We start from the raw sequence: 14,857 nt of genomic DNA on the forward strand, positions 1-14,857 counted from the left end.
ATCGATTTCTTCCAAATGCACTTCCTTTGTATTGTCGCCGTTGTTGAATTGCATTTAAGCCTCCATTACGATGCGCGCACACATAATTCAAAAAATACGAGTGTTAGAATGGTATTTGTCACCTAGCTTGGCTGGACATATACTGATCTGTTCTACTAACCTGACCAAACAAATCAGTTGACCGTTGTCCAACTCAAGTATTCCGCCGAACCAGTATAGATGTGGAATGACGAATTCAAAATCCTTTTGATTGTCGATCCTTTTTGTTCGCTTCTGAATTTGCGATGGCGATTTCTTTTTTGTGTTGAGCCTTGAATAGCTTAATTCCTTTTCCTGGTTATCCTGTCCGTCCTGCCGGTTCCTCCAGAATCCGGTTCGAAGGACCAAAATGTTGTATCGTTGGCGCCTCAGGGTTGGGATTTCCGGTTTCGATAGCTTATGTTGGGCCAATTTACAACACTGCGTTCATTCAAATCCACACTGGACGAAACCAATTTCCGTTTCCGTTTATTCGGTTACTCAACACAAAATTATAACTCGCAAATTTTATAAGACAAACTCTACACACAACTACATTTATTCTCTTACAAAACTATACAAATTTATTGGACTTAAGACTAACAATTATTTCTCGACCATTTTTGCGCAACACAATTACTTCCTTTTTAGTAGCATTCTGGCTTTTTATCTCGGCATACAAAGGTCCCTTGTTCGATCATCGTCGGTAATAGTGTAGGTGATGACGATGACGGTTCATTCAGTGAGGACACTCACTCTCTGCCATACTCCGTTCTCTCCTTTCGCTGTGTAACAACCGCAGGAGCGCGTTTAGGGGTGCGTTTCTACCAAACAGGCTGTTTGATTTAAACGTTTAGCTAATTGTAACGATTTGGCACTCATCCTGCTAGCAACCAGTCGCCGGCGGCAACTATGGCGTCCTGCATGGCCTTTCTCATGATTGAGAGCTAAGGTTAAGTTTTTGTAAATTGCTTTTTTTCAAGACAACAGGCAAAATTAACTGCAAATGTTTATAATCTCTATAATTCAACACTCTCTTCCTCTCTTCAGTTTCAAGTTCGACAGCGATCATCCAGCACCGTGTTTATTTTACCGGGAGAGAGCAGGTGTGAATTCAGGAATGTATCCAAGCTCGATCATTTCATTCCCGATCGATCATTCAATTTTTACGAATTCGAGCATTGTTTTCGGTTCAAAAGTGGCGTCCAAGTGCAGCGTATTTTAAGCCGAATGTGAAAAATATATGTTGTTGATGATGTTGGAAATGTAATTTTGTTGAGAAATACCTGAAAACTACTTGGACCTTAAATATGTTATTTGAATTGACAGCCCTTGGCCTAACTCTACGTTGTGCCCCCGACATTACCCACTAGTCTTTTTTATGCATTATGCACCATGCAGCCATTTTTATGGCTTATGCATTTAAGCAAGAACTTGTGTACAAAATTGTCTAAGAACGAGTTGTCGAGAACTGATAGCGCTTTGAATAAGATATACACTGAAGAACAATTTATTTTTTTGAGAAATTGGGAATTATCACTAAAAATATAATAACATGCATTTTTTATCATATTTGACTGTACACTTCGCAGTGGCTTTTAGTGAAAGATTTCATCAGCAAAATTTCACAAATCCAAATCAACCGGTGCTTGGGAGTAGCAAATCATTCTCATTATTTCAGTTTTGGTGATTCGAACTTTCGACAACTCGACTAATCGGAATACCGGGTATAGATAGTATTATTGCAACACTGGTGGCGAATAATGTGAAAAAAACTATAAAGCCGGTCGAAAGAACTCATCCAAAATTAATCGAACTTAACCTACGGTATATTTTTGACAAATCGCACGTATCAATATGACATTTCAACAGGCACAGACAGAGATTAAATGGTGTGTCACATCAAATTGCATCACGGAAAAAACGCTGTAGAAATTCGCCCAGTAGACCGATCCTTTTGAAAATTTTAGACAGTAAAATAAAAACTATTAAACAACTTTTGGCATTTTCTTTTTATTCATACTTCGAGCCCAAGCCCGTATGCTCGCACCTTCATCTTTACCCCAGGTTCTGTACAACGTCAGGTTGTAGTTTTTTTTTAACAGAAATCCATTTTCTCTTGAAGTCCGCCTCCGATTTGACAACTTTTGGGTTCTTCCGGAGGGCCTGCTTCATAATCGCCCAATATTTCTCTATTGGGCGAAGCTCCGGCGCGTTGGGCGGGTTCATTTCCTTTGGCACGAAGGTGACCCCGTTGGCTTCGTACCACTCCAACACGTCCTTTGAATAGTGGTACGAAGCGAGATCCGGCCAGAAGATGGTCGGGTCCTCGTACTGCTTCAATAGTGGTAGTAAGCGCTTCTGTAGGCACTCCTTAAGGTAAACCTGCCCGTTTACCGTGCCGGTCATCATGAAGGGGGCGCTCCACTTTCCGCAAGAGCAGATCGCTTGCCACACCATGTACTTTTTGGCAAACTTGGATAGTTTCTGCTTGCGAATCTCCTCCGGAACGCTGAATTTGTCCTCTGCGGAGAAGAACAACAGGCCCGGCAGCTGACGAAAGTCCGCTTTGACGTAGGTTTCGTCGTCCATTACCAGGCAATGCGGCTTCGTCAGCATTTCGGTGTACAGCTTCCGGGCTCGCGTCTTCCCCACCATGTTTTGCCTTTCGTCGCGGTTAGGAGCCTTCTGAACCTTGTATGTACGCAGGCCCTCCCGCTGCTTGGTCCGCTGGACGAATGAACTTGACAAATTCAGCTTATTGGCGACATCCAGGACCGAACTTCTCGGATCACGTCTAAACTGCTGAACTACGCGCTTGTGATCTTTTTCACTGACGAAGCATCCATTTTTGCCGTACTTCACCTTCCGGTCGATGGTTTGGTTCTCGAAGTATCGTTTTAGTACTTTGCTGACCGTGGATTGGACGATTCCCAGCATCTTACCGATGTCCCGATGTGACAACTCCGGATTCTCGAAATGAGTGCACAGGATTAATTCACTACGCTCTTTTTCGTTCGACGACATTTTTCCAAATCTACGAAAAATTGACAGTGAAGCATGGCCAACGTGATCTATACACTCTTATCTGATTATAAGCGTAAGCTGAAGATATAATTCCTAAAAATTAAATTTCTACAGCGTTTTTTCCGTGATGCAATTTGGTGTGACACACCCTTTATTTATGAGTAACCCAAGGAAGCAACCGAGAAAGCTGTTCCACAATAAATCAAACCGACAATATACTTCATATATTTAGTGTGAAATCGCAAACTATTTAGAAAAAAACAACCGAGAAATCGGACCGTCAATGTATTTCGTGAAGAATCGCGCGATTTCAGAAGAACATTCACTCACTTCGAAACGTGTCAATGGAGGTTATGTCTGAGTCATCTGAAAAGGCAACCGAGCAAACTCCTTCACAAGAAATAGTACCGAAGATATTTTTTTTGTATAATCGCGAATCTTGCGAATATATTTTGTGACTTAAAGCGCGTAGTGTTCTCTTATTTCAACCCGCTGCAGTGGAATTCTTATTTTTCCTGGATGGAGAAAAAATCATGAAAAAAAAACATTATTTTTTAAAATGTATTCCGGTTATGTAATATGATTCTAGTGGTCATTCCAAATCATAAAGCTCACATAAATCTTTTCTCATGAGTTATTCGTTTATCTTCAGCAACAATAAAGGGTGTGTCACATCAAATTGCATCACGGAAAAAACGCTGTAGAAATTCGCCCAGTAGACCGATCCTTTTTGAAAATTTTAGACAGTAAAATAAAAACTATTGAACAACTTTTGGCATTTTCTTTTTATTCATACTTCGAGCCCAAGCCCGTATGCTCGCACCTTCCTCTTTACCCCGTCCAAAAAGTTCTGTACAACGTCAGGTTGTAGTTTTTTTTGAACAGAAATCCATTTTCTCTTGAAGTCCGCCTCCGATTTGACAACTTTTGGGTTCTTCCGGAGGGCCTGCTTCATAATCGCCCAATAATTCTCTATTGGGCGAAGCTCCGGCGCGTTGGGCGGGTTCATTTCCTTTGGCACGAAGGTGACCCCGTTGGCTTCGTACCACTCCAACACGTCCTTTGAATAGTGGCACGAAGCGAGATCCGGCCAGAAGATGGTCGGGCCCTCGTGCTGCTTCAATAGTGGTAGTAAGCGCTTCTGTAGGCACTCCTTAAGGTAAACCTGCCCGTTTACCGTGCCGGTCATCACGAAGGGGGCGCTCCGCTTTCCGCAAGAGCAGATCGCTTGCCACACCATGTACTTTTTGGGAAACTTGGATAGTTTCTGTTTGCGAATCTCCTTCGGAACGCTGAATTTGTCCTCTATGGAGAAGAATAACAGGCCCGGCAGCTGACGAAAGTCCGCTTTGACGTAGGTTTCGTCGTCCTTTACCAGGCAATGCGGCTTCGTCAGCATTTCGGTGTACAGCTTCCGGGCTCGCGTCTTCCCCACCATGTTTTGCCTTTCGTCGCGGTTAGGAGCCTTCTGAACCTTGTATGTACGCAGGCCCTCCCGCTGCTTGGTCCACTGGACGAATGAACTTGACAAATTCAGCTTATTGGCGACATCCCGGACCGAACTTCTCGGATCACGTCTAAACTGCTTAACTACGCGCTTGTGATCTTTTTCACTGACGAAGCATCCATTTTTGCTGTTCTTCACCTTCCGTTCGATGGTTAGGTTCTCGAAGTATCGTTTTAGTACTCTGCTGACCGTGGATTGGACGATTCCCAGCATCTTACCGATGTCCCGATGTGACAACTCCGGATTCTCGAAATGAGTGCACAGGATTAATTCACGACGCTCTTTTTCGTTCGACAAAATTTTTCCGAATTTACGAAAAATTGACAGTGAAGCATGGCCAACGTGATCTATACACTCTTATCTGATTATAAGCGAAAGCTGAAGATATAATTCCTAAAAATTAAATTTCTACAGCGTTTTTTCCGTGATGCATTTTGATGTGACACACCCTTTAACAGGTTTTCGCAGAGGCATCTTTGGAGTCAGCGAGTGCAGACGTGTTTTTCGTCTGCTCTCTGTGTTTATATTTTCGTATTTTTCCTCAAGTTACGGTGATGTGGTGGAAAAAGTGATGTTTCTGAAACGGTTCGAAATATTCTCGGATAGATTTAATAGTTGTTCACGCAAAGTGAATTTTCGCCAAAATAGTGTAGTGAATTAAAAAAAACTTATTAGGTGAAGCTAGCAAAAAATTCTCATCCATTATATGTCCGTTTCGTGTTATTACACGTTACGGGACGCATCTATATGTGTGCGTGTGTGTTGCTGTGCAGTTTCTCAAGCGAGCATCTTTCTTTCTTTCTTTGTTTTTAAGAGGCTTTAAACTTTGCAGTTCATTCGCCTCTAACGAGCATCGGGAGAGAGCTTGTGTTACGCGAGCGGAATGGAGATAAGACGCTTAGTGGTTTCGTTTTCTTTTTTTTCTTTTTTCACTCTACAATCAATGTTTCCGTCCAATAGGTTTTTTTTTACTCTCAATAAGAATAAATGGTGTGAAAATACAACGCGGCCGTAGAACATATAGTTTTCTTGTTTTTTCATGTATGAATGATAGTTTTAAATTAGGTATTCGCAATAATAGAAAGTGGAATAGTATTTTCGTTCGAAAATTTTTGCAAATAGCATATAAAATTTAATTGTCACACATCGTGTGAAATACCGTTTTGAATCATATCTCGAGCGGTTTCATGTTTCGGACGCTCTGTGATGGTGGCTTGGGATGCTTGATGCCCTGATGATATAACTATAAAATTAATATCTCAATCAATTCTTTAGAGTAACCCTTCAGTTATATCATCAGAGCTTTAAGCATTTCAGGTTGTTGTTGCAGGGTGTGCTGTATATGGGGCTGTCCGGGATGTAATTCGGAACGGTACGTCCTATTGGGATTGATTGCCGCATTCGTCGCTTTGCCAGAGTTTGCCTCCTTGGATGCGTCTAATAGGAGAAACTGAACTTTTAGTAAAATTATTTTCAGTGTTTCCGTATACTTCGTATATAGCGTATAAATCAAAATAATAGGGGATCAAGTAGTATTCCTTTTTTAAATTATTTTGTTGATTTTGTTGTAGGCATTAAAACAAATAAACTTAACTTTACCATTATAGGAAGAAAATCCTAGAGAGTTCAAAAATAGGATAGGCTTAATAAGGCATTTAATAGACCCTTAATAGGGTTTAGACTCTCCGTCATCGAGATTAGAGTTCTATAAAGCGCATGCGCGAGAAATAACAGAATATATCGCCGGTCCGATTGTTTTCAGAGGGGTTCTTTCGGTTACCTTCTCCGGTTTCCTACAGTTAACCCTCCGCTGTCGCGATTGGATTTTGAAAAAGTACATGTGATAAACTAAGTGTTCTGCAAGATAAGTGGTTTATGTGTTTGTATTTGTGTTTTCTTTGTGTTGAGCGCATGCGTGCGCTAGAAAGTAGTCTTGCTTTTTTCTCATCCATTATATGGTATTTGTGTGCGTTTTTCTACTCCGTCATCTACTGTTGGAGTCCCCGCAGACTGCAGACTGACTTGTCGACCGATAGTTCGGTCGGCTTCTTAATCAGTACGGAGAGGTATGCATGTGCGCACATTACACCGATTCAGATGGGTCGGTTTTTGCAACAGTAGGCCAATCCGACTGAACTATCGGCTGAAGAAAGGTCTGTAGTCTGCGGGGGCTCTTATTGTATGGTGAAGTGAAGGATTCTTTTTAACACTTTCCTTTCAAAATTTATTAATTTGAGTCAGAAGACTCTAATTTCAGTTTTCATTTGGAGTGAATTAGTTAGTTGAAAACATTTATATATTTATATTAGTTTTTTGATTACTGGTTTTTCAATTCCAGGCACTAGATTGAGTTTATAAATTCAGATTAGAGGTTCTTCATCCGTTGTAGAATAATAAAATAAAATGAAAATATGTACGGTTTGTTTTCGGATGTTTTGCGAAATGTGACTACTTTCTAGTCATTCAGCTCAGTATTTCTTATTTATACAATGAATATCTTTGGGGGCTGGGACCGGCACTTATGCACAACATAGACGCTCTTGGTGCGCAGTGAATGGAGGGCGCGGCGGGAAAAAGTCGGGGCCTAACGTGTTGAAATCTAAAAAATAAAAATTAAAAAAAAATAAACAAAAATAAGTAAAATTAAAATTAAAATCTAAGAATCAAAACATTAAAATCTGAAAATCTAAAAATTTCAAAATTAAAAATATTTAAAAATTCTAAAATTGAAAAATTTAAAAACTTTAAAATAAAAAAAATAAAAAAATCAAAAGTTAAAAATTTAAATATTACAAAAATCAAATTTGAAATTTTTGAATCACATCACTTACCGCAGTGAATCCTGATTTCCTTAACCATTCCCACTAACAACTATCCGCCCCATGATAAACGTTAGGGAACCACGCTATAGAGGCGACCCTTCTGGCCTTCGGGCGACGAATATCATACTAACATTCCTTCCCTTCCCCTGGTGACTGTAAGGACGTGGCCGGCGTCGTTATTGACCATTGAAAGCTCGAATCGCCGAGAATTGCACAACGAGAATGATTTGCTAGTGCCAAGCGTCATTCTGTGTGTTTTTTGTGCAATTTGGTTGGTTCAGGTCAATCACGGAGAGCAACTACGAATTGTACAGTCTACCCAAGCTCAAGCTCAAGCTCAAGCTCAAGCTCAAGCAACAATAACAGGTTTTCGCAATTCTCTATATGACAGCAAGATGATTGGTGAGCAGCCCAAATTAGGGTGAAATGATTCAATCAACATTTCTTGTATCTTGAATTCGTTTACAATATTTGTAATCTATTATATACATTACAGTAAACAACTGTTTTCGAATGTTGATTGGTTACGTTAACTATGAAAGACATAGTTGCATGATTATATACATTATGAATATTTAATAGTTCATCATTTGCATATAGTTTTGGAGATACATAATCTATATATCTATATCAATAAATCTCATTATTTTTCTGAAATTTTCATTTCATTTTCCTTTTGTATGGACATACCTATTCATATACTACCTATTATTACTAAAAGTTTCCATAAAATCCAATAAAGCGATATTAATTATGCACCTTTTCTCGCTCTGGAAATAAAACACTTAATTTCCTAAAAATCCGTCGACCAACTGGTCATCGTTCTAGAAAAATGAGCGCGTTCGTTAAAGGTTAAGAAATGTAGAGATGTTACTTGATCAATTTTATCCTATGTCTTGTGAACTATTCGTTTAATCGTCCTGTTGTCGAAAAGAGAGTTTTGAAAACAAAATATTAAACAACACGTAATGCCGTGTTGCTGGAAAAAAATTATTCAAATGTGTTAAACTAGAATAAAATATTGTCTTTAGAAAGGTAACCACTATGAGATTCATGATTTGAAATGATCTCTGTAATCGTATTATATCATCGAGACACGTTTATTCTTTTACTAGTTGCGATCTGAGAAATACACAGAAGCAAAGTATACCTTTAAATTCTCACATTCTTGAGATGTCATAAAAAATTTGGCTATAATTTACAATTTACAAACACTTAGTATAAAAGAAAAAAATAATAAAAAATAAAAGTATAAGCGGATAAGCAATGGTCGATTAATTTGGCGTGGAATTGCTCAACATGTAGGATTTCTAATAATAATTTCTTCATTTTTCCCGTAACACAAATCAGTTAGTTGTTTTGCATAAACTCCTGAGCGTTATGATGACTCTTTATTGATGTATTTCAAATATGTCCGAAACTTTATTTTTCTGAAATGAGATAATGAACTATTCAGCTACGATGGATTCCGTGGATCACATTACATACCAAAAGTATAACAAGTTGCTGAAGACATAGTTAGGTTCTTTTTTTTTATCCCTTTTGTTTATTTTAGGCTCATTAGCATTTTAGCTGTAACAGAGCCGAATTTTAATCGTGTACATGTCACATATTTATCATATCTATAATTAGCACATTACACAGTTGCCATTTTTCGGCGTTAGAGTATTCCCTTCTATACCATTGCAATGGTACACATTTACACAGTAGCCATTTAGGCGTAAGAGTTTTCTATCTGTTCTTCCATTATCCAGTTAAGATTGGACAGCGGAGACAGTCGTTGATCCATTGTTGAGTTATTTATAGAACAGCAGCCCGATGTTTCTTGCAGAGCAGAGCAGTTGTATGGATGAATCGATCTTATTTCGACCGTGGATCGATCTCCATCGCTGATGATTGTTGCGTGGACGTAGTTATTCTGTAACAACACAAAGATGGTCAATGGGGGTCCTAAGTTTTGAACTCACGATCGATCGCTTACTAAGCGAACGCGCAACCAATGTGGCTACGGAGACCCCCTAGTTAGGTTCTTGTCATGACAAAGACGACATTTGATAAATAAAGATTAGTGATGCAAACCACCTTTATTAAAACATTTTACCACCTTCAAACCATGATTTTGGGAAAAACTTTACAATCGATTGAATATGATCACCGACCTTTACTATTTCTACCATCAATGCTCGTTGAGATATTCATTAAAAGCAAAAGTGTGTTGATTTAACCCATAAACGGCCAGCTGTCAGAAAAATCGAAAATGTATCAGGAAAGCATCCATATTGTAATGTAAAGACTACCAACGATTTCGTTTAATTTTGTATAACTTTATTGAACAATTAATTGGGTTTAAAGCAAATATGTGCGGAAGATGTAAATATGTAAATATTTCCACAGTATTACATCCAGGTTTTTAACCAGGTTTTTTCATGTGGTTTTTACGCGGATTTTTCGATTAACGATTAACGTGGATTTTCCAATTGACAGTACACGCGTAAAAAAAAACCTGAGCAATATCACATCTCTCTCAGCTCACATTTCTTTTTCATTCTCCCTCAGACCATATGACTGTAATTAGTGCTTGCGACGGAACTTAGCGTTTGTGACGAAAATTAGTGCCGCACTCTATCACGATGCTTACGTAGATTTTAGATGACCTGGTTTTTCAGGCGGAATTTCCAATTAACGCGGTTTTTTTTTGCGCGATTTTTGAAATTAACGCGGTTTTTTACGCGGATTTTTCAATTAACATGGATTTTTTTACGTAAAAAAACCTTACTGCGTAAAAAAAACCTAGATGTACTTTGATAAAAGAACACATATTGTGGTGTAGGACAAGGACCACTCGATTGAACCTTCTGAAGGAACAAAATAAATGTGGATATTGATTGTTCGAAAAATCGAACATTGGCCATGGAAATAACACTACAATTTTAATGAAATTATTGGTGTGAATATCCTTTCGCCGGATCTGGTGGGCGATCACACTGATGGAGAAAACCTAGATGACGATTATATTGCACTGAATGACAACCTCTCAGTCCTCGATGTCATTGTTTTTTCGCGTTTGTTTCTACATTTGTTCTTTGCAAGTTTTGGGGAATGTCCTATTTCTCGGGAAATGGGCAATCGGAAAGAAATAATTCTTGAACATTGACATTTCCCTACCGTCATCAATAAAAATAACTATCGGCAATAAGTTAAAATTATATAAAATTAGGAAGGTCACACTTCGCCATAGATGAATGAATTCAAGTTAATCCTCTTGTGCTTGTTCTTCTCGAAAAGTAAAATTAATGCATTTATGAATGCCGTATACGAGGGCGGTCCGATAAGTACCTAGCCTCATCGCCCGATGGTGTCAGTATCGCAAGAGAGATTACTTTGCGTGTAGTACATTCTCGTAAATGGCTACTGTCAAAATTTGGGCCAAATCGGACTCGTAGTTTTGTTTTGACCGTATGTGGAAGCGGGCTTGCCCGCGGATTTTACAAAAAAGGAAAAAATGGAAATTCCGCCGTGGCTGTGGCCAAAATGGTCAAACTGCACTGCTGCCCCATTCACCGTATTTTCAAGATTTACTCTAAAACCTAACACAACATATATTTGCGCCTAACACATATAAACAAGTATGAAACAGAATTCTTTATTAATTTCATAGTAATTAATTTGCTACATTGTTGGAGCTGCTATGAAATATAGACGTTTTCGATAAATTCTTCGAATTTAATAAATCCGTTTTTTTATGTTTTAAACGATCTCATAACTACATTAGTGCTGTCATTCAAATAAAATCATTCAAATTGCAATATTCTGTTTTATCTTGTTTTTCTAGTTTTTCCAACAAGTTATTTGCGTTCATTTTTAAGCTTCTCATTTTCTCCGATTGTTCGTACTTATCCTATTGAAAACACTGTTCAAATGACTGACAAACCATCTAAAGATATAATTTGACCACTTTGACCATGAAAATATTCGGCGGCAATATTAACAAAACAAGTTGATCCATAAAATCATAAATCGTCGTTTGCGTGCAAACAAGATCACAAAAGCATCTGTTCACCCTATACATTGTTGGTATTATTGATCTTGAACCTAATATTATGAAGAAGTTCACACGAAAACAATAAAAAATTATTCATTAATTGTGCCGCCATCAAAACCAATAAACTGTATTCATTTCGATATATTATTTGGTGCGACAAATTATACGGATTTTCCAAGAAACTAATAAATTAATTTGCGACATGAGGTTCTACATAAATAAACAATAAAGTTAAACCTCGTTTCGTCCGGCTCCCAGTTGTTTCCATTAGTGGATACACAAAAGAACATCTTGAAACAAACATGTTCATCAATGCACATTTTCACTTCCCTGTGAATTTTCCACAACTGCTGTCAAGTTAACCAGTCTACTGGCAATCGGTGCTGGACAATAACAACTATTCATCCAACGGAGTTTCTCACATTGTTTAAATTTTTGTCATTTTTCATTGGCAAACACCAAATAATTGCAATAAGCAGTATATGACGTGATCGTTCGCACCGTTTTCCTGTTCTTTTTTGCACAAGTTTACTCGACGATGATCATACAAATCGCGCAGATGAAGGTTTCGAGATGACACCCGCTTCCCGGATCGTGTAAATAATGGGCCATCGTTAGCGCAGAAACTGTGTGCTGGTTCTTCCTATAATGTAATGATGATGACCACTCAACCCCACTGATTATCATAGATGATTAAAAATCTTGATTGGTTGTATGTCTGTGTGGTTGTGTTTTTTATGATAACCTAACCTTGTTAGTTTTATGCCTTTATGACCCGTGAATAATAAATCCGGAGTTTTTTCATGCGTTTGAAACCGATCCACTTACCAGAACTTATTACAGTGGATTTTAAATAGGGTAAAAAATCGCAACCCGCTCCTACCTTACCATAACCTCGGAGATTATGTTATTGTGGATTAGCGAAGGACGCCGCATTCGGAACTGTCTTTACGCATCTATATCAATTAGTCATCTCTGATGACATGATGCGGTTCAACGCGTTTATTGCTGACTGGGAAACAATAAAACCATTCGCTGCCAAGCGAATTTTGGTTGTGGCGATTTTGTCCCCTCTCAGCATAGGTGAGCTGTAAATTGATTTTGGAAGAAGACGGAATCATGAAAACTTTGCGCGCATCGGTCTCGGCGTGTTTGCATCGGTGTTCGAAGCTGATTGTGGCTATAATTTAATCACTACCAGTGCTATGGAGTTCAGCTCAGACAAACACGAATTGATTAGCGATGCGCATTCAATTCGAATGTTTGGCGACTTTTGTAGGTTAATGCTTTTTTTAAGTGGAGTAAACTGCATTACTGGTATATTCATTCTGAGAGACGCAATTAACTGTTTTATACTATAAAAGTTCGGTTTCAAAATAGTAATTGATCATGGTTCAGGTGTTATAGTAGAATTATTGGTGGGGTATAAAAAATAATGAAACATACCTTGATTTACTCAATATTAAATTCTCTCCTATTTAAACTAAAAAAAGGTGAAAGAAATCTTTACTATTTTATACCAAGTCGAAGTATATTTTTCCCAGAATGAATGCAATTTTTTTCCAAGATTGTAAAGGATTAGTTTTTTTCTGTTCATAGTTTACCCAGCAGTAATAATCACAATCATTTAAACTCCATTTGTTTTTCTTTGTCTGCCGAGTTGTATCTTTCATAACATTGTGAAATAACAGTGAAGCGGCATTCTACAAATTTCAATCCCAACCCAAGTTTTTATATATTTAACTGAAAAAATACTTTTCAAATAAATGTTTGTTTATTTTCATTTGTTGATCTTGTAGAGCTCAATTCAACTTTCCACAACAACAAAAATAAGATAAAACAACTTTTTCGAACCTCCTGAAACAAGCCCTCTCCTTAACACGTTGAGCCCCGAATAGTTCTTGTTATGCTTCCCAGCTCTCATCAAGAGCGTTTGCACAATATCAGTGTCGGTCGCAGCTCCCAAAGATATGTTTCGCATAAAATGAAAATAGTCAGAAATTCGACTAGAAAGTAGTCACATATCGTAAAAAATCCGATTTTTTTTTCATATTTCCTTATTGTGTAGTTGTCAGTCCCAGTGATTAACGTTTTTCTAACGAAAAGCTCCTGATTGAAATTTAAGGCTATCGTTCCTGATTCTTAGGGTAACACTGCTGACTTCACATTCAAATTCAGATTCGGATTAGATAAAAAAAATCAAATATTAATTTTTTATCAAGACTCAAATATTTGAAAACCAGATTCAAGAATTACAGATTCCGCTCAGGAATAGAGAATCCAATATTTTGAAATAATCCAGATACCATATACTCGTATGTATTATCATGTTATTCGCATTCCAGATTCAGAGTCATTGTTATTTTTCGAATTAAGAATTTTTTATAATGGTTGTCATAAGTACAGATTTTTCAAATTTTTTAAACACAATTAATTGTTTGTCTTTTTGTATTTCACGCAGTATTTACAGATTTTTGAAAAATTACTGCCAAATAATAGCTAACATTGACTTAATAATGATAATATTTTTCGTTTCATTATTTTCTTGTGCAATTTCTGCATCACCTTATATACTTGATTCGTCTGTTATCGAACCTATCTTCTGTTTCTTTCATAATAACGTTTGAATTCGGACGAAATAGAAACATTCATTTGAGAAAATATCCTCACCCTAACCGCATGGCTTCAAAATAATTTATACACTTTTTCATGGGTGGATAGATTTTCAATTTTTGAATTGTTATTTCATGCAAACCCACTATAATCTTATTTCGATTACATCTCAGTGAGACTGATAATTTGTATTACAATGGATATGCTTACTAGCGCTGAGTGATTACCGTCAATATTGTCAAAATATTTGACAAATTATATGTCTTAAAAATATTCTCTAAAATCGAAAGATTTTTTTAAACCAAAAACATAGATTTTGTTATGACAATCATGTTCCTCATTCTGTTGAAGTTCAGGTGTTTCCTTCAGATTTTCGATAACAGATTCAAAAAATCCAGATTGGTAAGGCATAATACAGTCTCAGATTTTATAGGAATGTTCCTATCTGTTGATTCCAAATTCGTGATAACAGAATTGAGATACCGAATTCCGCTTCTCAAATATCAATATCAGTCTTAAAAGGCATTAAGCTCTATAATATCAATTAACAGCTTAAATTCATATCCGATCACGTAATTAAAATTCTTTACCCAAGATTGCGAATTTTAGATGCAGATTTTTTTTTTTATTATTTCACATTCCATGATTTCAAATTTTAAATTTCGTGCCCAAATTCCTGAACAAAAAACATTCCCTACATAGAATTCGAATTCGAATTTCAGTTTTCCCGATGAATGATTTGGAACCAGTTTGCTGGTACGAACCCATAGTTCCACTAATACAGATTCCTAATGCAGTTTGGAGATTCCATCTGTTGATATAGATATA

At 37.4% G+C, this 14,857-nt stretch overlaps 1 protein-coding gene across 2 annotated transcripts in view; it reads right to left on the reverse strand.

The window, feature by feature from the left end:
* Positions 1-14,857, reverse strand: part of LOC129780629 (uncharacterized) — a 196,803-nt gene that overhangs the window by 134,771 nt on the left and 47,175 nt on the right. The window lies entirely within an intron of this gene.

The sequence above is a fragment of the Toxorhynchites rutilus genome, chromosome 3, assembly GCF_029784135.1.
Source record: "Toxorhynchites rutilus septentrionalis strain SRP chromosome 3, ASM2978413v1, whole genome shotgun sequence".
Lineage (NCBI taxonomy): Eukaryota > Metazoa > Arthropoda > Insecta > Diptera > Culicidae > Toxorhynchites > Toxorhynchites rutilus.